At 36.0% G+C, this 26897-nt stretch overlaps 1 protein-coding gene across 10 annotated transcripts in view; it reads left to right on the top strand.

Moving 5' to 3' along the window:
- FIGN (fidgetin, microtubule severing factor) overlaps positions 1-26897 on the top strand; it is a 127206-nt gene that overhangs the window by 40124 nt on the left and 60185 nt on the right. For 2 of the 10 annotated variants that reach the window (XM_085584325.1, XM_085584323.1), the window contains one exon: positions 21522-21644. The exons of the other annotated variants lie outside the window; for them this stretch is intronic. The gene's annotated coding sequence lies outside the window, so the exon portion shown is untranslated. The remainder of the gene's footprint in view (positions 1-21521; positions 21645-26897) is intronic. 10 annotated transcript variants of the gene reach the window in all.

Raw genomic sequence — 26897 nt, 5'->3', positions numbered from 1 at the left:
TCATCTGATTAAAAAAGAGGCTGGTCCATAAAACTGGGCTGACAGGCGATCTTGCAAATCTGTACCCTTTAGTTTGATTTTCTGTTTCTGCAGCTGAGGACAGTACTATGAGGAATTTGTTTGGCTTTCAGTCGTTTCCATGTGACTTTTGGAGTACCCAATGAAAACGTCAACCAAAAATTAGGTTGTGTAGCTGGTCAAAGTATATTGAAGAAAAATAATTAATCATAGGTTTTCTATTGGAGAAACTTTTATAGATACAGAACTGTAACAAGAAGCACTCTAAAAGTGATGGACTGCCAATCAGCAGATATTCAAATAACTACAGACTATGATGTAATATTAAAATAGGCACCATTATTATCTGTGTTTTTAATTTAATTTCAATTATTTGAGTTTAGGTTTTGATTGTGTGTAAAGAAAGTTGCTTAAAATGGGCAGTATATTGAGTTCAAAGGACCCATACAGTTCATAAATTCTCTGGTGTCTACTGGATTTTTCATCAGGGAGACTTCCAATAAAAATGATCTATTTTAGAAATAATATTGTTTAGTAGGTTGAAATGTGGTGTAATAAAATTAGACCTTCAGTCTTCTAAAGTTACTACTTAGATGGCACCCTTGGGATGGTAAAATGGCTGTATAAGCAGATGAATCAGACAGTTTCACTGATGGATACATTTGTCAGTCTCCGTTACAGATATAATATATTCTTATATCTGTAATCCTGACACTGTTACATCCAAATGAAATCAACATGAGGTTGTCATCTTTAAGCAAATATGTTAAGTGTTGTCTTTTGTGCTTTGGATTTGAAAGAAAGGGGCCCAAGGGAGCCAGCATCATGCAAATGGAACAAATCCCATTTCTTCTGAGCTGTGCTGTTTCCCCCTTCATGGCAGCTGGCTGTGTTATCTTTGTGTGTTTCTCTGAGTGCTGACAATTCTTTCAGTGATCTAAGTTAGGGCACATTAGAAAGTGGAAGCAGCTGTCTGTCGTTATACTGAGAGACGTGTTTGCTCTACTGCAAAGATGAAGGACCATGAATCCTTGACACACTCTCTCCCCCCTCCCCCTTTACTTTCCAACATGATCAACATTCAGACGCACAGATTGTCTGCTTGGACAGTTTTTTGTTCTGACTGACAGCATCTGGCATAGACAAATTTAAAAATACATAGCATGCCATGCTTGGAATTGGAACATCCCTTCTTTATTAATCTTCTCATTTAAACCATTCATTTACATTTCAAGAAAGGTTACAGCTTGATGTGGTTGAAACATTTATTTTAAATGAATAACCTCCTAATGAAATACCTCGAATGAGCACCAAACAGTCAGTGTTTATTAAAAATTACACCTGATTAGTATGGCCTTGGAACTGTAGTGAAGATATAAGATTTCCCCATTGTATCAATCCATAATAAAGAAAAAAAGAAAAAATGTTTAGTGTGTATAAGAGTATTTTTTTTTTTTAAACCACAGAGCTAAATGAGAGTAGTGTTTTCACTTGCAACCTCCCATCATTTTCAAGAGTACTGTGTCATAAAGCAGTAGCCTTTAAAATGCTGTTTATCTAATTAATATGGTTCTGCTGGAACAATACATTTAAAGGCAATGCCTAAATAGAGCATTGTTTTGTTTTATTCTGCTAACATATTTATGATTTGAGAGACAAGATGCTTTATGATTTTATGTAATCAGAAATCCTATATATGTTTTTTTCTACTGGGAAATATTCACATATTTGTATATAGTACTTTACTAGTAAAATAGAACTGAAATGGTGGACCACCCACTAAAATGTTTATGCACATGCACATATGCACACATACATTCTGTGCACTCTCATCTTCATGATCCAGGTTAGCAATGCAGACATGCTTGTCTAGCATTTATGTAAAAATAATATGAAAATTGGCTATACCACTCAGAATATGGACTTGAGTCCATGAAGGGAAAGGGAAAAACCTCTTCTTGTACTAAGCATTTTAGATGCTTTATTGGATTGCAGCTTTAACTATTTGCTGTACATTAAAAAAAAAAAAAAAAATCCAGAAGGAGTTGTGGGGGCTGAGGGGGAAAACCAGTATAATAAAATAGAGGACTGTTCAAGTGCTTGGCAGTAAATATGTAAAACAAGTATCCTGGCTTATTTGGAAAGGAAAGAGAAGCTGTTGCAGACAGGCTCAATTAACAATTGTAAGCAGGAGAGGACTTGTATTCCTTCGGTAAATGTAAGAGAGGTCATTTGCTTTAGGATAAAATCTGACAAATTTTAGATATAGACATAAAGGCTGGAATAAATATGACAAAAGATTTGCAGTTGCACATCAAGCATTTTGTATTTGCAATGGCCATTTACATTTTTTCTCAGTGAATACATTTCTTTTTTATTAATGTTTTCCTGAATAATATGTTCTTAAATTAATTGACTGTGAAACAAGCATTTTGGGACAATAGGAATTTTAATGCAAGCTCAAAATGTAATTTTGCTTTTTTAAAAATTCTTTTAGTAATACCTAATCTATTTTTCTTTTTCTGAAGGAAGCACCAAGATGATAAGTTTTCAGCACAGCTTTTATTATGCTAGTTATGTGTAGTCTGAGAAGTGAAATAAAATTTTATTTTAAATGAAATCACAGTTTTTTCCTCACAAACTGTTCCATTTATGTGATAAATTTCTATTATTTATTTATTTATTTAATGACTAGATATAAAGGCTTGTACAGATATGCATCTGTAAGCAAACTGGGACTAGGTTAGAGAACACAATTCCCTGGTGTAAAAAGCAAGGTTTAGCAGTAATGCTTTTAATCTGGACTTGTAGAGGATTCGGGAGCATCCATAGATCTGCTTCAGTAATTACCATACCCCAAGTGGCACTGGAAGAGACATTTGCCTAAAAACTTGATGTCTTCATTACACTGTTTACATTTTAATTAGAAACATGAAAATTAGTGATTCATATGGACAACTATAGTTTAAGTGGGTTTGCTCACCATCCAATAAATCAGAAGGGAAAAAAAGGAGGGGGGTGGGAGAAAAAGGCAACCCTACAACCTGCATCTGCAAGCAGCAAACCCTCTCAAACCTTAGAGTTGTAATGAACAGTTTAGTAGGAATCATTCATGGGAATAATGTGTTGATATTAGAAGCTGGTTAAAATGTGGTTTGTATTTTATCAGAGAGAAAAATTCTTATGTAAATTAGAGACTGTTATTTTAAAGATAATGCTAATTGTACTCGGTGTTATGTGTACGTATTGGGGTGTGTGTAGGATACACATTTGTAGCTTCTGTGTGTACTTAAATACATACATTGTAGCTATATTAAGGAGAATAATTGGTGTAGGAATATTTTGGCAGTGCTGAGCGCTACGTATGGCTGCAGAGCAGCCAGTTTAGCCTGTTTTAGTATGTCTCCATAAATACGTGTAAAAATTAGTATAGCTGCACGCATGCAAACACATGTATGTGCGTGCACAGAGGCAAGTGAGGAGATGTGGATAATTTGCCCCTGAATTTTGCATGTACCTGCCAGCACCAGTGGCCTAAAACCATTCCATGCAGGAGTGATGGGGAGAAGCAGCGGTGCCTGTCAGTGTCCCTGCCTGAGTCAGCAGCATGTCCACAGCCTGTGCCGGGCGACAGTCACTCATCCAGCCCTGCCCTCCCCGGGGGCCCCGGCCTCCTCCGCACCAAGGAGAATGACCCCTCTGTCTGGCACGCTCAAGATCCCGAATCGCGCCGCGTCGGTGTGCGAGTTCAAATCCCTACTCCTGAAGGCAGAGCTGGGATTCCAGCTAATGACTCAGAGATACAGAGGGTCAATGCACTGGTGATCTGGAGTACTGAGCCATTGCACCAGCTTAGTTGTACTTTTTTTTTCCCCCTCCTTCCATAACTTACTGTCTTACCCTTCACATTTCCACCCCCATTCCCTTACGATAAAACTGATGATATGCAAAATTGTGTTTCTTCTTTTGAGAATATTTAATGGGTCGCATTTCTCCAGATTTCAATTTCATCCACTCGATTGGAAAAAAAAAATGTTTTGTTTGGGAGAACATGGGAGAATTGTTTTCTACATTATTAACTTTGTGTTACGTTGGTTCCATATAGGCTATTTTGGACGTTATGCGAATAATACATGGATAGTCAATTTTTTTGAATGGGAGAGCAAGCCTCAGTAGCAATAAGTAAAATCTTGATGGTTTACTATTAATGTTTTTTTTTTTCCTTCAGCCAAAACTAAGGAAGTTTCCTTCTCCATTGCTTTTTTTTATTGGCTTGCTTTTTGTTGGAATCCTTAAGATTTGTAAGATATTTTCCTCTTATTGTCACTGCATTCTGTTATTTTCTTTATATATATATGAATTTACATGTGTATGTTTATATTTTTTCCTGTTTCTATTTTTAGCTTTTTAGACACGACGTCATATACATCAGAGTAAGCACTTTATAAAGATATTTTGCATTTACCAGTTTGAATCACATTTTTGTTCCTTCATTGTTCAAGTGATGTTTTTGAGCCACAGAATAAGTAAACCCAGGTATGCCTTGTGGCTATTTTAATGCTTTATGTAAGCGTTTCACATGCCAAAAATACACAATAGTGTATTTTTTTTTTTTTTGCATTTGCTTTACTGTTAAAATAATGTTTCAGTTTATGTCAAACAGTTTCAATTGATGTAAAGATTTGTTTTCCTTTTTCTTAATTTCTTTTCAAATGATTTTAGCATTGTCTCTAATTCATGGTAATTTGAAAGCACTGCAATGAAGTAACTTGGGTCCACACTTTGTAGTGCGATTGACTTGGTGACAGTGCTATGTCTTCATTTGTTCTGGTTTTTCTGGTTTTTTTTTCTTTTTAAACACATCTCTTTGGGTCTAGGCATGTTATAAATGTGACTGAACAGAACTGTTAACATCTGCAGAGACAGAAACATGCTGCCTGCTTGTACGTACTGCAAAATTCTAATAGTTTTGTGCTATCTGTTAAATTCAGCGTGCTTTTTGCATTGTGGCACGGAACAGTTGTGCTGTGAGGGAAGCTGGCTGCCTGCCAGCCATCGACTATGAAATCCCGGGTACCTGAGAGCTTATCAGTTCTTTTGATTTGTAAAAGAAAAAGTGATGAAAATGTTGGTAAACTGCCATGAAGGTTTAAGGCTGCTGGAATAAGGAGCCGTGTAATCAGATTGGAAAATGGAGCTTGAGATTCTCTGCATGTGAAGCAGTCGCCTGTGGACCTACCGAGATGCTATGCAAGTGCCTGAGCTGACCACTTTGTTAGCAAATCAGCTTGTTTGCTGCAGCAGCAGGGTAGAATAGGCTCGTCCTTGTGATGGTATGTAACACAGGTAATATCTCTTGCTTTGCACAATGTAATCAGCTTGCAATTAGCTCACTCTACATTAACCTTCTTGATATTTTTCCCTTTCGCAAGACTGTGCACTTTAAACAATTAACTATAGAAAGTAATCCTTCAAGCAAATCTAAGCAATCCTTTAATTTTATCACCCTGCTGAAAAAGTATCAGGTGGTCAACTGGTCTTCATCAGCTGCTGGAAATTCTCAGGCTCACTGTAGCGTGGAGAGGTTCTTTAACCCATTCACATTTAGAAAAATGTCAAGATTTTATATTTCTCACATAATATAATGCTGCATCGTGAAACTGCAATCGGAATTGTTTTAATGAAAAGCCTTGGGAGAGCCCTTTCATATACAGACAGCTTTTATGCTTCTGTTTGTTTAGGTATTTCCATACACTACCTCTCAGAAAGCTTTGATGACACAGCCACTTGTACTGATAATTCCACTGCTTCACCTCCAGTGAACTTGATTCACTAAGGTTGAAGAGAACAAGGCTATCGTTGCTGATCTTCTGTGCTGCTTTTTAATCCTCTGAAATAAAAGCCAGATAATGGTAAAATTTGTGTGGTAGGCAAATTTCCTTTTTGGTAGGAGAATGAAAGTTTTAATGCCATTTGTGGAAAATTGAAGTTTCTAGCTAAGAAAAATAAAACTTAAATATAAGAGAGCAGAACATTACACGCATTGTTACTATTTGAATGGCTTATCCAGCCAAAAGTTCTTTGTCTCTTTGACAGTTTTGGGTTTCATTACAGGCTAGAATTTTCCAGTCAATATGTGTAAAATATGTGATTATTGATACCCTCATATTATTGCATAATAGCAATATGCCTGGTATTTCATGTAAAAGTTTGCTTCTATTTAAATAATTGTTTGGCATGCTTTACTTATTTCTAAACTTAAGCCACTCAACAGATATGCTCATATGAATAGGAGCAGTGAAACTACTGACAAGCATGCTACAAACAATAGTGCTGTGAATGAGCGTTATTAATACTACCTTCATTATATGAAAATAAATATTGTCGGTAATTTAAGGCTGTAATAAATAATGATCATGATCTGAATATTTTGTTATGTATTTTGTTTAGAAGATGTTGGAAATGGTCAGCAGCTGCTTTGCCACCCTCTACAAAAAGTCATTTAATTGAATTCCAGTAGATCACAGCAATAAACTGAATTTATAATATGTGATCTGCTTTAACCAATGATATCTGTGAATGCAGTATTGACAGGCAGTGTTAGAGTCATCTTTTATCTCTCTTTGTAGAATGTGAGCATGTTTTGAAAGTACAAAGCTAGATCCTACTAATCATATTGCATTTATCATATTTAATGTTGGCTTTGGCTCAATTCTAATATGTATAAAAATTCTGGAATTTATGTGCACATCTGTTTTTTGTGTGTCCTGTTTAAAAAAAAATAACCTGCATACATCATATGCTGCAAAGATCTACTTTATATTCTTTTAGAGGACAAACTCCATTAGATATGCACTTACTGTACATTGGATTGTAAATCTTACAATTTAATGGTAATTCAGTGAGCAGTTATTGCTTCTGTGGCCTTTTTTCTTTCTTTTTTGTCCCATCTCACTTGTGAAATAGGGTTACCCTTTACAAGTGTCACATCCATAGATTCATCTTTTGTACTCTATAGTTGTTCCTAGTGCATCATTCTAAGTGAAAAGAAAAATAGGAAGCCAAAGCTACAGGAGGGGCATTGGGGGAGGGGGGTCTATACATAGAAATACAGCATATAGCAGCAGAAAGACCAAGGCAGTTTAGCATCAATCTAACAGATTAAAATTTTGCTGTAAAGGTACATTTTCTTTAACCTCATTCTCACTCGTTTTCCCCTACCACTGTAGTTGGCGTTTGAATTCCCAGGAAGCAGAAATGGTGTCTTAATGATACGAGCCTTTTTGCCTCGCTTACACTGCTAATACTCTTATCCCTTTTCTGATATGAAATACTTTTTGCAGAAACAATATACACATTTGTAAAGAAATTATAAAAGGATTCTCCTTTTGAAGATAATGAGTTCTCTTCAGGAACTGCAGGTTACGTGAAACACAAATGAGCTCTAAGTGGAGGGATTTAAAGTCCTGCTACAGCATTTAATTTCTTGAGGAAAGGAGTTCAGTTCAAGGTTAGCCTGTTATTGTGGCACTGGCAACTACTTCTCTCATTCCTGTTCTTCTGCCAGCAGTACTGCACAAAAGGCAGTCGTTTTTATTTAATACGTAGGGAGGTATTAATCACTGCAGTGTTTTGTCGCAAAAATTTGTCTTATCAAATTCATTGTTTCACCACTCATGACAATAATAGGTGTTTAATTACTCAATAAGAGCAGTTTATAGATTCCATTTTTCCTGTTTGCTGGACAAATGGTATTGATTTTGTACTTTGATGCAACATGAAACTGTATTAAACACAATTAGAATTCTAAAGCTGGTAATGTGTATCAGTTATGGTAACTGAGCTCCTTGCTGAAGAAACTACATCTTCCAGATTTTAACTATGTTTAAATTCTCAGGAGGAGAAAAAAATCTTTAAGGACATTCCTTTTATTGCATGAGCTCTTAATGTCTTTTTTCCTTGTTTTTCACTAGCATTTATGCTTGCTACAATCTTTACATATTCAAGACAAATGGTTTATGTAATATTTTTTCAGTTAATAGGCCCTTTCTAGTGGTAATAAGTTGTTAAGATTCCAACCTACTCAACAATTTTATCATTGTCTCATCCTACTTTCATGCCATACTTATGAACAAGATACCTTTTGTGAAAAATAAAAATTATGTACCCCAAGCTTGAGTTTGGACAGTAAAACTTTATGAGGCTGGGAAGACAGAAGACTTCTACTGTTTTTCCCAGAACTCTCAGTTTTCTTGAGAAGGTGGGTGTTAAGCCACATATGGGCTGTTCTTTTACTTTTTTTATTTCATTTTTAGTAATGATTATTATTATACTGTCATTCATGACGTATTTTTTGATATATCAATACCTACATAGGCTTGAGTATTTTCTTTGGGTAGAATTTTAGCAGATTTACAGAAGTTGCATTGCCAGAATGATTGTTTATTGCATCCTTTGTGGTCAGTACATTTTTAATTACAATTCTTTTCTACTACTGGTGCTTGTGTAACAATTTTCAGTTGGGAGTGCTTAATGTTTTCATATTTTGTTTGCTTTTGTTTCCAAAGACTCAAAATTAAACAGCATGAATTGAAGGTGAGCATACTCAACTATCTATATCTGAATCAAGAAAAAGAAAATTATTTCTGTCAGTGTGCATTCCATTTTACAACCTTGCTTAAGTAACCAAGTCTTATGATATTTGTTGTTCGCTGACTTCAAGCTTCTACATAAAATTTGGATAACATCCTTAGTATACAATTCCTAGTTTTTCTTCTTTAATTTTATGTCTAGGTTCTGCTTGTAGCCTATATTTTACCTCATTTATCTCAGGTTGAATATTTCTTAAATTACAGATAGAATTAGTGAAAAGTGTACCATGACTGAAAAACATTTTTGAAGAAATCATGTTAGGGATAGTAATAACTGTACTTAATTTTTTTCTGCATCTAAACACTTTCAAAGTACAGGTTACGTAGAGAAAGCAAATGCATTTATTTGAAATACTTACTGAGTTGTATATGAAGATGTGTGTGCTTGTTGGGGAGCATAGTTAGTATCGAGAAACATCCATTGTTTAATCACCAGTTTTTAAAGGAAGGCATATTTGTTCCCTTCTTTGGGGATCTGTTCGTATTGCAGTTTCACAAAATGTGTATTAGCGTACCTATATTCATGATTGTGTTACAATTGTTTCATATCTTTTGCAGAGTATTGCCTGAACTCTGAAAAGCTCCAATTCCTTATTTCAGCTTATTTAAGAGCTTCAGTGGGACTACTCATGCTTAAGTGCTTTGCTGAGTCAAAACTTTATACTGAGTAGACCTTCTTGTTTCTCCTTTCAGACAAATGATTTATTTCCTATGTGTTCTGAATAACTTGGATAGCAATGACTCATTCCATTGTTTGTGTTTTAATAGTAAGTTAGGTGTTCTTCGCTTTATGAAAATCAATACAAATTTCAACTACACAAATAGTAGGTGAGACATTAAAATTAAAAGGATGTAGAATGCACATTTTAATCTGTGATGATGTCTCAGCTATCCATATATTATGGGAGAATTGCATAAATCTAAGTGGGATTGTGAATAATTGAATATATTGTTCTTATTTATTTGGATTACTGTAGCACTTAGAGGTCTCAACCAAGATGGTGACCTTGTTGTGCTGGTATTGTAAAAACATGTAGTGAGAGACTGTTCTGCGTCAGAGGGGTTACATTCTAAATAGCTGAGACGCACAAAGGTTAATAGGGACACAAAGAGGCGCTGAAATGTGAAGAGACTTGCCCAAGGTCATATAGCAGGTCAGTAGCAGAGCCGTGAGTTAAGCCTACATCTCTGGACTCCTATGCACTAGATTGCTTCTCCAATGATTAAACTATCTGCCTTTAATAGCTATTGAGGGAAGTAATTGTCTTTGATTTAGCAGGGAATTTTGGACAGTGATATTTGTCTGCGTTTCTTCTTGGTTTTTGCATGTCATCGAAAATCTAGAGATGTAATTCAATAATACGGCAAAGAACATTAAAAGCATGATTCTTATTTTGCCTTGCTTATTGCAAATTTTGCAGGTACTTCTGGAGGGGTGGATGCTGTTTCATAGAGTGCAGCTACAGCTGCTGGTGTTTGCTGCCGACTTACATACCTATTTTTGCTTTATGTAAAATCAGATGTAGGGCTAACCACTTTGATTGGCTCTCAGAGAATAAAGTTTTAATTACTTTGGCCAAGCTGTCCTGAAGCCTGTGTCCTCCTTATGACAGTTCACTTCAGGAGCTACACTGCTTCATTTCAGTAACTTTATTACCATTTGGCTCAGAGATTGCTATTTCGCCTTGGCCAGAGATTTCATCAGTTGCCCGGTTCACCTTTGTCCACACTATACTTGTGAAATGACCTGCTCCTTTAGTGCTTGTCAATAGTAAATTGCTGCATCCTTAGTGTCCAAGCTGAAGCACAGTAAAGAACACAACACTTTATTAAATTAGTGGATTTTACACTTTTTTTTTTTTATTAAATCTGAATGTGAAAAGTCTTAATTACCATTTAATACCAAGTAATTAAGGCACTGGCCAAAGTCACCTATGTAAAGTGCCTCAGTTTGAACTGCAACCTGATTAATATGCTTGGTGATATAAAAAGTTCAGCACAAACGCATGCTCTGCCAGAGCCACTGCTTTAACAGCTCTAGAAAGTGCAGTTTTTGCTATAATTTGGGTCTAACAATTGGATCAAAATAATAATTTGTGAGGTGTTCGTGGTTGACTTCTCCAGTGTGATGTCAGGTGAATTATTAGAACTTGACATCAGTTAAATTGTTTTTGTAGGATATATTGATGAGCAAACTGGTTTGCCTCAGATCTTTCCTTAATTTCATTTACATTCTTCAAAATGAACAATCAAGTAGGATTTTTTTTCCAGACTAGTCTTCCAGATCAGAGTTAAGTTCACGGAAGGTAGTAATGTGCATCAGTGCTGTGTCTATATTTTCATCTGTTTGCATACAATCATTGATTTATTGTAGCTCAGGTGCTGTCTGCATTTTGGCTCGTGTTTGCCTGGGAGTGTGTCCATAGAGTAATACTGAATAGCTGGCTTAATAGCTGTGTTTTTATATCCCTGTACATACATCTATATCTATATATACCTCCCAGTATTGTATGCTGTTATAAAAGCTTTTCCTGTGCCATGCTTAGCCCCAGAGGCTCTGGTCTGCAAGATCATTCGAAAATTGTGCTGTGTTCACATTTAGCATGATGGTGTTTTGTTTTGTTTTTTAAACTCTTAACAGTTTATTGATGGGGCCTGAACAAACTGCTGCACCTTCAGAGGACTCAATTAGCTTTTGCCAGGCTCAGAGTGTGTGCAGCAGGCAGCCCATGCATTAGAAATTGCAGGATGGGAGCTATAATGATTTTCACCTACTGACGGCTCTGTGAGCATTAATTTTGACAACACTCTACAAAGTAGGTAAGCGTGGTTATCCCCACTTTATTACTGAGCCCACCAGAGGAAGGATTAAAGCCTCAATCACACTGATAAGTGTGCATGCGTTTAGCTCTAAAACAGTAGGCAGACGTATGTATTTAAATGGAAGAGCTTTTTTCAGCAGAGTTAAGGAAATATGTTTTGAGCTAATTTTCTAAGTGAGCAGAAGATTTCCATGTCAAAGCCATGTTTTGGGTCTGGGATGCTTGATTCTAGCTTTTTCATACTTCAGCACACCACTTTCAAATAAACTTCCAATTCTTCTTTTTATTAGGTACTACAATGATTGCTTAAGATACTATAGCAAAATTCTTAGCTTTTGTATTTCCAGTGAATGTTGCTGATAGTCATATGTAGTTTTGCTGTGAATTCACTTCAGTTTTGATGTTAGTGTGGATCAGATGTTTTATTTTGCTTTTTTGTTACTGTTTTTGAATGCAAATTTTGTATTGAACTGCATTCTGTATAGTTATAACTACACAAGATCCTTAGCTGAGATTCAGGTGTATGACTTGGGTGCCCCACTTCTCTGTAAGAGCATGCGTGAAGAGGACGCAGTTAAATCCAACAGGGGTGATGTCAGGAGAAACAGCTCTCTTGCCTGTTTTTGGTTTGGGTTTTGTTTTGTTTTGTTTTGGTGGTGTTTTTGTTTTTTGAAACCAGGGCTGTGACAGCTCACCCAGCCATGAAAGGGGCCAATGTGTTCTTCCTCCTGCCTGGCTGGAGGTGAATCTCCCACTGCTCTAGGCAAGCCAAAATGTCCTTGAGAACAGCTCATGGGCTTCCTAACAGCCTCATGCTCCAGTACACTCTTGGGCACAGGCTCTGGGGGCTACATTCAGGTTTTGCAGGGAGCTGGGATTTATTTCATTCCATCCTCTGTCCTGAGCTGTAGGAATTGGTTTGTGTCCAGTTCTACAAATGGAGCACTGCATGGGCAGCTCAGGACCATATTGCATGTGGTGCCGTGTAGGGCTGGCACAGTTGCTGTTGAGCTCCTGTTCCTTTCTCTCTGGATGCTCATAAAGGTCTACTTTAATTTTTCAGTTGTGGAGAGCACATTTTAAATAACAAACAGGAAATCCCAACTTCTTTTCTGTTGCTGTTACAGATAAATGCCCCTGCTAGATGGGAATAAAACCACTGATGTATGTCACGGGCTCTGAGATAGCGCTCAAAGTAGTTACAGGTTGTTTTGCTAACCATATGTCTTTTAGTTTTACTCTTGAAACAGGCCCAGCACAGCAATAAATTGAAACTTCAACATTCACAGTATTTCTGGTTCTGATGAATAGACACAGCAAGCCTAGCTATTTTTTAATATTCCTACTATGATGAAATAAGTTTAGCTGAATGATTCTGGAGAGATGAACAATTTTGGCATACTGAGCAAGGAAAAGGGAACTGTGTGATGCTAAGTAAGTGATTCACTGATTAAACTATAGAAATTATGCCTCAGGCAGTGCTGTAGTTGGACTTTCCTATAAAACTGTGTTCTTTTCATAATATAGCTGATACACACAGAGCAATATAAAAATATCAGTCATTCAAATCCAGTCATTTGTACACACATTTCCAAAAGTCTTGCTCTATTTTTCAGGTGCTAAAATAGAGGCTGAGGAAAGCTGCTGGAGTTGTATTGTGATCTAGCACAATACTACTGGAGTAGTATAGTGATTTTGTGGTAGTCAGATGAGATTACAAGGTGATCTTGTAAAAGGGTTAAATTTTGAGAAGATAGGGGAAAAACAGAAAGGATTTATTAGTGTATTTGAAATTGTTTTCTGTTCAGACAGTAGAAAAACGATGACATAGCAGCAGCTTTCTTTTTTACACTGAATCTAGACTTCATAAGCATGTTCATATTTTCTGGTAGAATCTTTTGGAAATCTGTCCACAAAACTCCAGACCATTACAGCTGAAAAACTTAGACTGGAAAAATGAATGTCATGATAAGAAGAACCCATTGTTTTCCAAGTCTCTTGTTCTACGACTTAGTTTGACAAGTTCAAAAACAGCCCTCCTGAAGACATGACAAGAATCTGAAAAACTTGAGCTCAAGTCCTTTGTCTTTAACTATGCTTGTTCTTTACTCTCAGATATCTTAAAAACTAGCCATTGGTTAAAATTGTTCATGGTGAGCACTTTGGTAGGAGTATATGTGTGAAAATGCTCTGAGAATTCCCCAGCTGCATTGCAAACAGAACAAAAGGAACTACAGTGTGGAGTTTGTTTTTTTGTGTTCTGGAAAACTCTCCCATGGACAGACCAACTACATGATATTTCAGCCTGCTCTGAGAAGGTGAATGTTAGTAGCTGGAAGAAAAAAAAGGTAATTATGATAAAGGTTGACACCCAATATAAATAAATATTTGAAAGCTCTTTAGCAATTGTATCCTGTCAAATTTTTCAATGTAGAAAACTATTCCATGCAAAGTAAGGTGCTGAGTACTGACATATTTCCATTGAGTGACATGAGTCCATCTCAGTTCTGGTACCTGCTTGACACAATATAATGAAAGAAGAAAAAAGAGTTGGCTGAACAAAACATGGGATTGTTTGGTTCTATTAAGAAATGTCACCATTTATCTAAGTAAAACTATTAAGCCATAACCTGCATCTTTTCTTTCACCTTGGTGTATGTCAAAAGTAAAAGTTCAAACAATCCTTTTCATGTATATAATCATGGAGTGCAGTTAATTACAATCTTTTTAAAAGAGTCTATTAAGAAATCATAGCAGATGAACAACCACTAAAGTAGAAAATCCAATGCATTAAGAATTACAGGCTTGCCATATAAACTTTAAATAGCATTTACCAACACTTAGAAGAACATAAGAATAACTTATGTGTTATGGCAGTATTCACAGAAATGAAAATTAGAGGAAAAAAGTAATGTAACTATACCAAACTGGTATAAGAGAGAACACTGACTGTCACTGTGGAGCAAGGAAGGCCTTTGTATGACCTTGTGACAAAATGGCTGATGTTAAACAATGGTTTACAAATTAGTAAGTGACCACACAGTACTGCAATGTAGTTGTTCATTTGGAAAAATATTTTGCCTTCCACAAAAAGAATACAAAATAATAAAAGAACTCCAAACTAATTTATTGTCCTAGAGGGAGATAAAGGGGGTCTGAATAAGTTACTGAGTTCTTACATAGCACTGCAGCTGCCACAAAGCAGCCCTAGTAGGCATTGGGCAGTTGAGGCCTATTGGCCATTGCAGGTACCTAAACATGGGTGCATCAAGCACAGGTCTGGAGGAGCTCGGTGAGGTAGGAAGATCTGTCTGAAATAAAAAGGTACATTTTCAAACATGACTGTAACAAGAACCATGCAAGCTTAGATTGAAGACCTGCCTGTCTGTCTCTTGGCATACAGTAGTGGATGGCAGAGTGTGAAATGCCCCAGTTGTGGAGCTCTGCAGGAGCTGCAGGCTGAGGCAGGAACAGGGTGCACCCACACTGCTCTGCAGGACAGGCTCTGCAGGACAGGCTGGAGTGCTCAGCTGGGTGTTTAATTTCCGAAGAGTTGTAACTGTTTGCAGTGTGTAAAGCCATTGGATGAGAAATAGGAACGTTTTAACTGATTGCCATAATATCTAGCCATTGAAGCAGGTTTAGGGAGAGCTTTTTTTTTTTTAATTCAGTGGACAGTTGTTAGCTATTAGCTGGATATATGCTAATGGATCTAATAGGAATAAAATAAAAAAAGTATTCCATAGAAATGGTTCAAACTATCACATTTAATAGGCAGTGATAATCCTTTTGTAGTTTTTTAAATCACTGTCAACTTCTAGAGAAGTAATATTTTTCCACTGTCAAATTTCATAGATTGGAAATGTCTTAAAATTGTAATTTCCAATAAATTTATGTAAACTTTTTCATAGGAATGCATATATTGCTACGAGTACTCAATTAGAAAGTTTTTAAAAGGAAAAAAGATTAAAGTAGAGCCTTCTAAGACAGAGTCTTCATGGAATCACTCCGTGGAAAGAGTCTTGCTTGTGGTACCTTGAAAAATGTTCTGCCAGAAGAAAATATTGTATTTAAGACAGAGATTAAGAGAATGGTAGACTTTAGTGGGGAAAAAAAGTGTGGTTGGAGATTTTTGGTTTGGTTGGAGTTTTTTTTGAAAGGCTCAAGAGTACAACTGGTATGGTGGAGAGAGACCTGCTGTATCCTAGCAATATTTTGTGACCACTGGGAAGGGCTGAGGAATGCAGGCGGGGGTTTTGATATGGTTATCATTTGTCTGAAAGATCCTGTGGTTCTGCTCGTGGGGTGTTTGACTGGGAGAGTGTTTGTGGGACACCGTGGTTGTCTGCATCTTTTGAGGGTCACCTTTGCACTGTCCTCGCTCTCTCACCTGCTCTGAGTCTTTTCCGTCCCATGGTGGTGGTTGTGGTTGATGTCAGACAGAGAGGCAGCAAGTGCAGTTGTGTTATGTTTGTAAGAGTTGTACCAGTGCTAAATCAATAGCTTTTGGAGAGAGAGCTAGAACAAATGTATGACAGGAAGAAACCATCATGAGTTTAAGTTGTTTTTTTATCATTTCAGTTGCTTTTCATCATTTGCAGGATGGCTTTTTAGGAGCAATCTTTGTGTTGCTTATACAATAAAAGCTTCATTCAGGAAAATCATGTTTCAATAGGGTTTAAATAAGTAGATAAAGAAGCTTCAACTTTTTGAAAGTGGTATTTCCTCCCTAGATGGAGTGTAGCCATGTTAATAATTCCCATTCAGCATCTCTGGTGTAGAGTATGTGGGGAGGCGTTGGTTGGAGGGGGGTTTTTGGTGTTTTGTTTTGGGTTTAGTTTATGGTTTTTTTTTAATTTGTTAGGCCAGGAAATGTGATTAGAAAAAAGCAGTTAAGTTTTCAGCACTGCAAATCTTCTTTTGGTCAAGTTACTTGAAATCTCTCTTCTTAAAATAGGAGTTTTTATGTCAACTGAAATCTGGCACTTTGACAACCATTATAATGTGAAGTAAAGAATTTATTAATTTCTAATGACAAATACAACATTTTCAGTAGCACTTGAATGCATTGTGGAAAGTCAAAGAATATTCCCTAATATCATTCTACTGAGACATTTCCGGGTATCATAAAATACTTAGAATTGACTCTAAGTGCATCAATATTAGCAATCACTTTGCACAACTTTTATGTTTCATTCTCTTTGCAGGTTGGAAATTGGAGTATTTAACCTTACTCTTCCTCGTGTTATTAGAAAATGCTATTTTTTTAACAACTAAAAAATACTAAAGCAGATCCAGCAGTTATTTTGACAAAGAGCTTGAAACATTCTTGCCTAAATTCCACAAATAAAAAATCCAGCTAAATTATCACCTTGAGCAGATTTTCTCAGGGACCTCAGTCAACCTTTATAAAGGATAATTACACTGGTGTTTTAACATGGGGCAAAGGAAATGATAAAATTAGGACATAAGAGACACTGGTCCTATTTTGAGAACACAGTCGAATAATTGGTAAAGGATTTTACTGCTGTTTTCTTATAGAGAGAGGGTTTTTTTATTTTCACATGTTTTGATATGTTTTTCAGGCTCTTAAGCCCTGTGTTTAGCGGTATGAATCTGAGCAGAGATCTCCCAGTGTATTAATAGATCGTTTTTGAAGTTGTGGATGTTCGTGGGTGTTTTAACTCTTCAGCTTCAGTCACCTTCTCCCCTCACTAACTCTTCTTCTGCCTTATCTTCTTTGCAAAAGGATATTTAAAATTAATTTTTAAAATTAATCTAAAAATAATAAAACAATACATATAATCTCGTTTATGCTTTCTAAGGTTTCCTGTGGTTAATTTAAAATTCAACATTATTTTGCCAGGAGTTGTTCTCTGCAAAATATAGGCATGAATTCATAGTTTTGTTTTGGTTTATTTTTCAGGATTTGTTTGACAGAATTTCACCTAACACTCTATCCAAACCTGCTAGCTTCACTTAATTTCAGCCCCAAATTACATCATTCGACCCTAGGAGAAGTTTCCTCCATTTCAACAAATCGAGCCCAAGTTTGTGTGACAGTGGATAGATGAGGTGAGCTGATGAGGGTCTGGGAGGCATTGCAATCAGAGTGGCAGGTGAGGCAGCTCTCAGTGAATGGATTTGAAGGACTAAACGTGAGGGTTTGGAAAGGAGGAATTGCTGTAGTGGATTACAGCAGAAGTCCATCATGAAAATATCTCAAGTTTGTCAGTAGCTATCAGAAAACACTTTAGAGAAAGGTTTATGGAAATCATGGTAGCAATCAAAATCAAGCTGTGTGAAAAGAATTTTACCAATTAAGTCTAGATGTGTTTCACAAAATTTGTACTTCCTAAAGATTTCTATTGGTAATCTTAACCCACAACAGTTTATTGTGGTATAATTGAATTGTACACATATCACCAGACTGGTGTGAGGGTTTTATTTCCCCTAGCTGTGGATTAATGCAGGGAAACAATACATTCCCTGTGAACTATGAGTTATCTGCTGACAGATACTTAGAATAAGATGAAGAGCAAGGACTATTTTTAGTGTAATCAAACAGCTTAATTGAGTTTAGGATATTTGCTTTGACTTAGATGTGGTGGCAGGAAAAATTTGTAGGGAAAGCTGAACCTGCCTGTACTTAAATTTGCCCTCAATATGGATGTTCTTACAAGGACTGGATAGCTGCAGAGGACTCACTTACATTGTAAAAATATACATGATTCATTTCAATTGGTCTTTTAAGTTTTTAAAATCACATTTGTCCTCTTGCTGCACTGTTTTTGCCAGTGTAAGGATCATAGGTTTTATTTGATTATATTTTGGTAATCTGTTAAATGAGACTGGGTCACCTTGCACCATGCAACATTTCACTTCACTGCTAAAACTTAATGCCATCTTTTTATCTTTCACTGAGTGGATGTCAGAGGACACAACATTAATGTAAGACAGGCATCTCTAATATTTCATGAATGGCCTTTTTAAAAAAACCCTCAAAAAACAAACCTAGGAAGTAAAAATTTACACTAAGGTAGTGAATTTAGTCATCTTTCTCAAATGTTGAATGGTTTTCCATTTATGTATCTCATCTTTTACAAGACCTTTTCTTTGTCAGGTAAGGCTATTAAAAAGCACAAGTGGTTTCCTTAGATTGAATATATTGTTTTCTTCATGGGATTGGGGGATTGAGAGATTTCCATGAAAAAGTGGTCAAAAACTGAAGATAATAGCCCAAAATAAGACCTGTAGCTTTTTAGTGGATTAGAGTTCACTATTAAAAGCTGAAAGACCTGGGATGTGATGCCTTTTTGAATTTTTTTTGTTTACTTCGCTTTCAGTCCCTTGAAAATTAGTTTATACTTTCCAACTCTATAGGGATGTCAGGTAGGTTAAATCAGGACCTGATAAAGCATTCTAAAAAAGTGTGTGCTACTAGTAAATTATGGAGTATTTGGCTCCTTTTTTTTGTGTGGGTTTGTCAAATGTACTATTCCAGAATCACGTGGCAGCATCTACAGACGTGAATAGCTATGTGTATATTTATATTTTTATCTACAAATTTACCAATTTACATCTACACATTTATCTAGAGGTATCAAAATATTGGGTTAGGTACAACTTTTTGTAGCAGTATCTCTTCATGATAATTTTTATATATGGTGGTAGAAAATATTTAATGTTTACCTGCTAAGACATGTGAGTGTGATGTATTTTTTGCATTCTCTGATACTTAGGGGTAGGAGAATTCTTGTAAAATTGTGAATATAATGTCTAATCCTTAACTGGACTAATTGTACCATTAGATTAATGCATTAGAGAAAGGGATGGCTATGGTGGTGTGCAGGACTTGAGCAGAAATAATCATTTTATAGTCTGGATCATGTACTGAGAGGATGCATTCATGTTTCAACTCTAAATACACATGTCCAAAACTTGATTAAGCTACTAGTGAAAATTGCTATCTAATAGTTTGGGAAAACAAGAGTGGGAGAGACCTCTAGGATCATCAGTCCATTCATCTCTTGCTGCTGATAGCATGCTGTATGATTTCTTCCCTAAATTTGTTGGGTTCATGCTTAGCATTGATTATCTCCACAAAAATTATTTATTTGGCAAAAATCAGTGTTAATTTCACTTATATTATCATAGTAGAAAATTTAGGTAGATATACTGGTTAGGTAAACAGTTTGATGGGGTTAATTCATCCCTAGTTTCTAAAATAAGTGTGCAAAGAACTGCCACCATTTTTTCCCTCCTCACAATTCTGCTGTCATTTAAGTTCAGAACAAATATAGATCTACCCTCACTATTGCCCACCCTTCCCCCCCGCACCCCAGTTTTAACATGGTCCTTGATTTGCCTATAAAACATTGGTTAAAATAGGTGGCTTTCCAGGCAGTTTTTTGTGAACTAATAGATGACCTTTGCTGCAACCAAATGTCAATGTTAATTTTCCTCAGCCCTTTAGACTCAATAACTATGTGGGTTTTGTTTTGGTTATTAATGGGGATTCTTTTTAATTCTCATAAGCAAATGTAAAAATCTCTCACATATGACAAAATGTAGATTTGTGGCAGTCCTGTGAGGACCTTGGGTCTGTCAGCCAGAGGCTTTATTATGTAATGCTGCATAAATGCTGTATTTTCATCTGTGACAGATACAGTCTTGAACCTGTATTTTTCATGTTACTTAACTGTTTCAGAACATCATGTGTGAGAGAACACATCAAAATGGAAATTGCTTCTAGAGAGGCAGCGATAAATATTGGTTGGGTATATTGCATTGCTGGGCTCCATGTGTTTCAGGATGTTCTCAATTCTCTTGCCCTAATCAACACTGTAAATACATGCTGCATTTTCTGGTCATCCATTTGTTGGATTAACAATTTGGACCTTGCAGTTTCTACCATATGTTTTAATTCTTTACTGTATATATCGTGGTTATATAAGAGCAAAACCTTCTGTCTTTTGCAGCTATTCAGAGAAGGGCAAATAATGTAAATTCTGTGCATTATATGTATAGTTCGCTTGTAGGTACTTGAAAATTAGGTAGTTAAACTGAGAAATATCATATGAAAGTCTGAATCCCTGTGACACAGAATTTTGTTATCTTCCCATTTAAATATTGGGATGGATTGTGTTTTGTTTTTGAAAAGGTACTTACTGTTTATTCTCCAGCAGAGATTAAAATAGTACATTGTGTATAATTGAAATACATCAATATTTGTGGTGATATATTATGTAAAAAGAAAAAAAATACAAAACAACATAGGGCAAATATATCTGATTCTGACTATTTTGTGCAGGAGCTTTTATACAAAGTTGTTGACATACTGCTTTTATTGAATATTCCATTAAAGGATTTTGCTTAAGTCACTTCTCCCTTAAAGTCTTTATAAACAAGCAATACATGTCCCATTTTTTATCTACTCTTTGCTTTATGCCACTGAGTTAGAATAGAATCATAGATCCCCACCTTGTCTTTCAAGTGACCCTAGTACTGTCATGGCCATGAGATTTACTTAGTTTTTGGGCCCTTTACTGTGTCAGTGATAGCACTGTGTTTTGTGTGAAGCCTAAGTAGTCTTATGAATGACTTTCCAGCACCAGACATAGTATATCCCAATTTTCTATTGTATTCTTTCCTCTGTGGATCAATATGGATTTTAATTAACATCCTAACAAAACTATTGTTGCGCTCAAAGGTCACTCTCCCCATGTATGTTGCTGAGAACTTGGTCTTCAGTAAGTTCCTATCACACCAGACACTGTCAAGAGCAACCATAACTGAAATAGGTTTTCATTTATCCTGAGGCAAAAGCACTTTTTTCCCTTTCTTTCTTCTTCAGTAGATATGCACAGAAGTTTGCTAACTGGGGGGAAGGAGCTGCAAATCTACTATAAATATCAAAGGTGACTTGATAGAGATTCTTGGAAGAAATTTCCACCATACTTGGAATGCAGTGACACTGTTTCATTCAACTGCTTTTCCACATTGCATTACATTAATAATCGCCTTGCAGGTTTCTTGGCAGATGAAGAGAAAGGGAAAGTTGGAGGATGATTTTGAATGAATGAGGATGAAGATGACCTGTTAGCCTTAAAGCTTGTATGAGGTAGTTGGAACACGAAGAGCTGTGAAGTAGGTCAGTACTTTCGTCTTCTTTTTACATCAGTTGTTCAGCTGAACTGCTTTTACAAATGTTTAGCTTATATTCACACATAGCACTGGTATTTCTGTGTCTCCTTCTTGACTGTACACTATATGAGATTATTTTCAGCTGTTTTATCCCTTCTGTCATGTAGCTTTTGAAATCTCTTGTGCTAATAAGCATCTGATAGATCTCACCAGGAGTCTTGGCTTTATCTTTAGTCTTCCTTCATTCTAACAATTCTGCCTACAGTACATACTGTTCACAGGGTAGATCCGCATATTGCTGTTCAGCTGCCAGGCTCTTGAGTAATAAACCCTGCATTTCAATTCTGAATGAGTGTAAATTATCATTTTAGGAGTGTTGTTCCTCTGACAGAAGACAGAGTCCAATGCAACATCCTTGACTATGGATGAAGAGCACACAGCAGTCTGGAAAATAAGTTTATCCTTGATCAGTTGCTTTCAAAAATTACACCTTATCTGATAGTTCTTTCTTCAAATAGAAGAGCTTTTATAGTCCTGGTTCTTTGGTTTTGAAACTTGGACATTTGGTCCATAATGCCATTTTTTCCACGTTTCTGTAACAGTTCTGTTAAATAAACAAGTTAGCATTCAACACAACTTCAAGTTATAAAGAAGCAACCTGATAATGATTCTATTACTTAATCCAGTTAGAATTTGAGATGTTTGGTGCTATTACTTAGACTTGAGAAGTTGACTCCAGCACTGAGCAAAGCCAGAAAATCCATTTTCTTGTACTGCATGTGTTTTGATGTTCAGTTGTCCAAATATTGCGTTATTGTTATTTGCCCTCAGTCTCATTAAGCAAAGAAGTAAATTTGACGGCTCTTATCTTTTTCCTTTCTGAAACTGAAATAGGGTGCCCTATTCCTCCCATATTACAGTACCCAGCAATTCCAGGATTTTCACTTGCATTTTTAAAGGCTTACAATTAATGTTTCCCACTATGAAGACAGCATTATATATAGTGGCAATGGGAAGGAACCCCATTAAATAAATTATAATATTAAACTCCCATTAAATAAATTATAATATTATTAACATTGTTAATTATTATCTATTAATTTTGTTCCGTGTGTGTTTTTTGGTAGGACTTTAAAAATTGCCACCAGTTGCCTGCATTGATTAAAGAAAGTAGTGATACTGCACTGTTATAACATGGATTGGAATCTAACTAGGTGCCCTTTTCAGTATCTGCATTACTGTTGTCATTAAATCCATTATTCTTGAGAATAAAACTTTTAAATTGCTTGATTACTTAGAACTTTTGCTTAATAAGTTGTCCTTTATTGGATATTACTGTCAGCTGTGCTCTATCTGGTAAAAATACACCACCAGAAGCATATACACCACCAGAAGCTTAGATGTCATTTTATTAGGAGGTGCTGCCTCAGCAGAATGAGAATATTAATCTAAAAGAAGTGTATTTTTTTTTCCAAGCAACATAAACAAATCTATCCTACTTAGAGCTGCAGTGTCAATATTTTATACTGCCTGTGTTGACTTATTCATTGTAGTTTTTGGCATATGGGATAACTCTGAACTTTCCAATTCTGGCCTTTCATTTTAGGCCAGTTCAGGGTATTTCCAGCCCTTATCTGAGATATCTTTTCACATACAATAAATGTACATCCTGAAATACCCAATGTTGCACTGAACATTGACTCCTTGGTGATGTGGGGTGTAGGCACTGCTCTAAGTTTGTTTCATTCTGAACAAAAGCTTTAGCAATTAATTGTCCAGTATTCTAGAGAGTGTCTACAACTGCTGAATCTTTTTGAGCTTTGACCTTAGCTTGCAGATCTTCCACTGCTGGAAGAGAAAAAAAAAAATCTACCTCGGAAGGAAGGAGAGTTTGCTGAGAATTTTTAGTAAAAGACAGAGACTGCTTAAGATCCATTTTAGTTAATTCTGTGTTCCTTTCAATACTAAAAAGTTGTAAAGACTTATTCAGTAGGTACTTTTTAGCTTTATTACTTCTGTGCTTAGATAATAGCATTCTAGAGTAATTATGCCAGAAATGTTATCACTCATGCTCCCATAGAAAATATGAAGAGTGCAAATACTGATGCAAATACTAGCAAAGAGATATAACACTGGTTGTGTTATCCAGGATTTTCATTCGCAACAGTTTGTCTGTAAATCACCAGTTCTTTACATGTGTTCCTCATTCCAGGGCTCATTCCATAGCATCAAAATACCCTTTGTGTATCTGGTAGAGCTGGTCAGTCAGAGCCTCATTGTGAAATCAGCTCCCCCAGTTAACTTCTTGCCTAGGTTTGTTGTTTTTGCTCTCTACAATGTAACATGTGTGCTTACCTTTAGCCTTTGAAAGTACAGATTCTTGCTCAGAAATTTCTGGCCATGAGCTCTTGCTTTTCACCCCATTCTTGTTCAAAATATTGTCATCCAAATAAAAATCTTTGTATCTTTCAAAGTTGTCTGGTTGAAGATAGTGCCAAAAATATTCTTTTATGAAGGTGTTTACTCCTTCTTTGAATAATTTTTCTTTGCTAGTGGTACTTTGTCTCTATCATACATGCATGCTCTGTGGGTTTTTGCCAATTGTCTTCAAAATCATGCAATCGTTATCATTTTCTCCTGCATGTTAACCTGTGTATTTCCGCATGATAGTTGTCAAATCAGGTACAACTCAAAGATATCTTTTTGTTAATTTTCAGCTTGTAATTTCTATACTGATCTATGCCACTTGTAACATTTCTAGTAGTATTTTGAATTCTTTATAATGCTAAAAGTCTATTGGCTTCATCAGACTATTTTTGCTTTCAATAATGTCCACTAAATTGCCCTGGTTGTCTTTTCAATCCAAGAACATTCTAAATCTCCTTCTCCCTGGTTTCAATTCAAACAGCTGTCATGTATTTTGCTATATCACACATGTGTAGAGAACAGCATTCTTTAAATCCTGGAATAATTTCATACCCACCTTCAACTGAATTTATTAAAAACTGGTATGTGTATCCTGTGCTCAGAGACAGTTGATACCTACCTGTCTACCTTTCTGTTTTGGTGGCACCTTTGTCCTGCAGATGTATAATTTCAGTTGCTTGTTTGTTTTGGGAAGTCAGAGTTGGTTGGGCACCATATTTGCTCTGTTTATTTTTGGAGGGGTGTTTTACTTCTCTCCACTCACTGTTATGACAGTGTATGCAGTGAGACTTAATCACCTGACATGCACATGAGATCTCCATTCTCTATCTTTCTCCAAAATGAGAACTCCTCATCACTGCTGTAGATAACCTGTTTGGAGGGACATATTAAAGACACAAGGGAGGAGAGCGCAGAGGTGAAGGCTGTGATATTACCATTTTTCTGTACTCTTATCACCTCTTGTAGGCCAATTATCATTGTGTCAGTGACAATCCTGGCATGTGAGAGAAAGTTTTTGTTAGTTTCTCTCTATCCCTAATGGTAGCCCACTGCCGTAGCAGCAAAAGTCATTTTGCTGGCTTAGCTTTATCCAAAGGTATTTCCTTTAGTTAGATGATTCACCTGTCACTGATTCGAGATCTGTAGCCAGAATTACCTGGTAAACTGTAGGCATGAAGAAACCCCAGGTCTATGTTGAAGCTAGATTTATTAATTATGTTAAAGTTACTTCAAGGATATTGGTTGCAGGAGAATTACTTTTTGTGCAAAAATACCTTAATGAATAGGAAAACAAATGTGGGTGTTTTCCAAAGAAGTTACTAATACTTTGGAAAGTAAAGGTTGCAGTGGAGGGACATATTAGTTGTGGGGAACAGCATTTTAATCTCTCAATGCAGTTCCTACATCAGTTGATTCTTGTAACCTCTGAAAATTAAGAAAAGGGAAATTGGTTAAAAGAGTGTCTGGACAGATCTAGTATAGTTCTGAGATATTCTATAATTTTAGAATAATAATTTTAGAAAGAACACTTCTATTTCTCAGGTTAATAGAAAAGCAAAGAAAAAACCTAAAATACCACCCAAATCTGTGATGACCTTGATAATTAGCATTTATAAATCCAAGTGCAAAGGCAGACAGTTCTAAAATGAGTGCCACTAAGGCAGACTCTTCACAGGATTTATTTTAGTTCTTGAATTTTTTCTCTTTTACATTGATTGCTTCAAATAATGAAAGAAATTGGAAACATCCTTGTTATTCAGTAGCCAGGTATTTTATCCTGTCTAGAAGAAATAGAAATTATGACAATATTTATTTTCCATAAGTAACATAAATATTACGGTGCATTACTCTGGATCCTTACAAACCTACCCCTTCTGTAATGCTGTGATTTACCAGGACAATAACCAAACCAAAATTATCAATATAGTTGCTTGTTGGGATAATAGGGATTAGAGTAAAGAGACAAACATTTCTGTTCATGAAATAAATTAAGATTCTGTCATATGTATTGTTTATGAAAATACATGTTCATATATTTCTGTAGTTCATACAACCAAACCATCATGTAAATTGTAGTGAAATAACAAATACTCTGTAGCTGTTATTTCCACTCACCCAAATACTACCAATAGAAGAGACTGAAGCAAATTTAAACATGCCTACCTTCCTCTCTCATATCAGATGGCTATCATGCTCTTCTCTTGGTACCATTCTTTAGGTGGCTAGTTCTAGTGCCCTTTTCTTGGGGCAGCTTCTTACTCCGAAGCTGACCTTGCTCTTTGACACAAGTATTTAATAAAACAATTAGTCCATGTTTAAAGAGCATTTTAAAGAATTTAAAGAGAATTAGTTTATTTAAGAATTTAAAGAAATTAGTCCATTATTTAAAATAATCTCATATGGACTGTAAAGGAGTTGTATTTACTACTAAATATTAAGGCTGGAGAGAGTTTAACATTCTTTGTCCATGCTAGAATCAAAACATATTATTTGAAAGGTTTGCAGAACTTGATTTTGCAGTGCTTGTTTCTTGCAAAAGTCCAGTTATGTCTGGTGCAGAGGAAGGTGCAGTCCTCAACCATTAGATTTTTCTCTCAAGTGGAAGTTGAAGAAAAGTACCACAGCCAAACTAAAGAAAATATTAACCTAAGGTATTTTGCTTCGTACTGAAGCAAAGTGAAATTGCTCCCATCTCAAGTGGGAAAGATTGTCTCCAATGGATGGACAGGTATTAGGAGTTAAATGGGGTGAATTTTTAAAAAAATTGGATCTGCAGCTCTGCTTATGTCCCTAGTTTTAGACAAGTGCTCTTTTTAAGAGTGTAAATTTTTTC

Source organism: Lonchura striata, chromosome 7 (genome assembly GCF_050655825.1).
Source record: "Lonchura striata isolate lonStrDom1 chromosome 7, ASM5065582v1, whole genome shotgun sequence".
Taxonomy (NCBI): Eukaryota; Metazoa; Chordata; class Aves; order Passeriformes; family Estrildidae; genus Lonchura; species Lonchura striata.
This window is presented reverse-complemented; position numbering and strand designations above follow the sequence as displayed.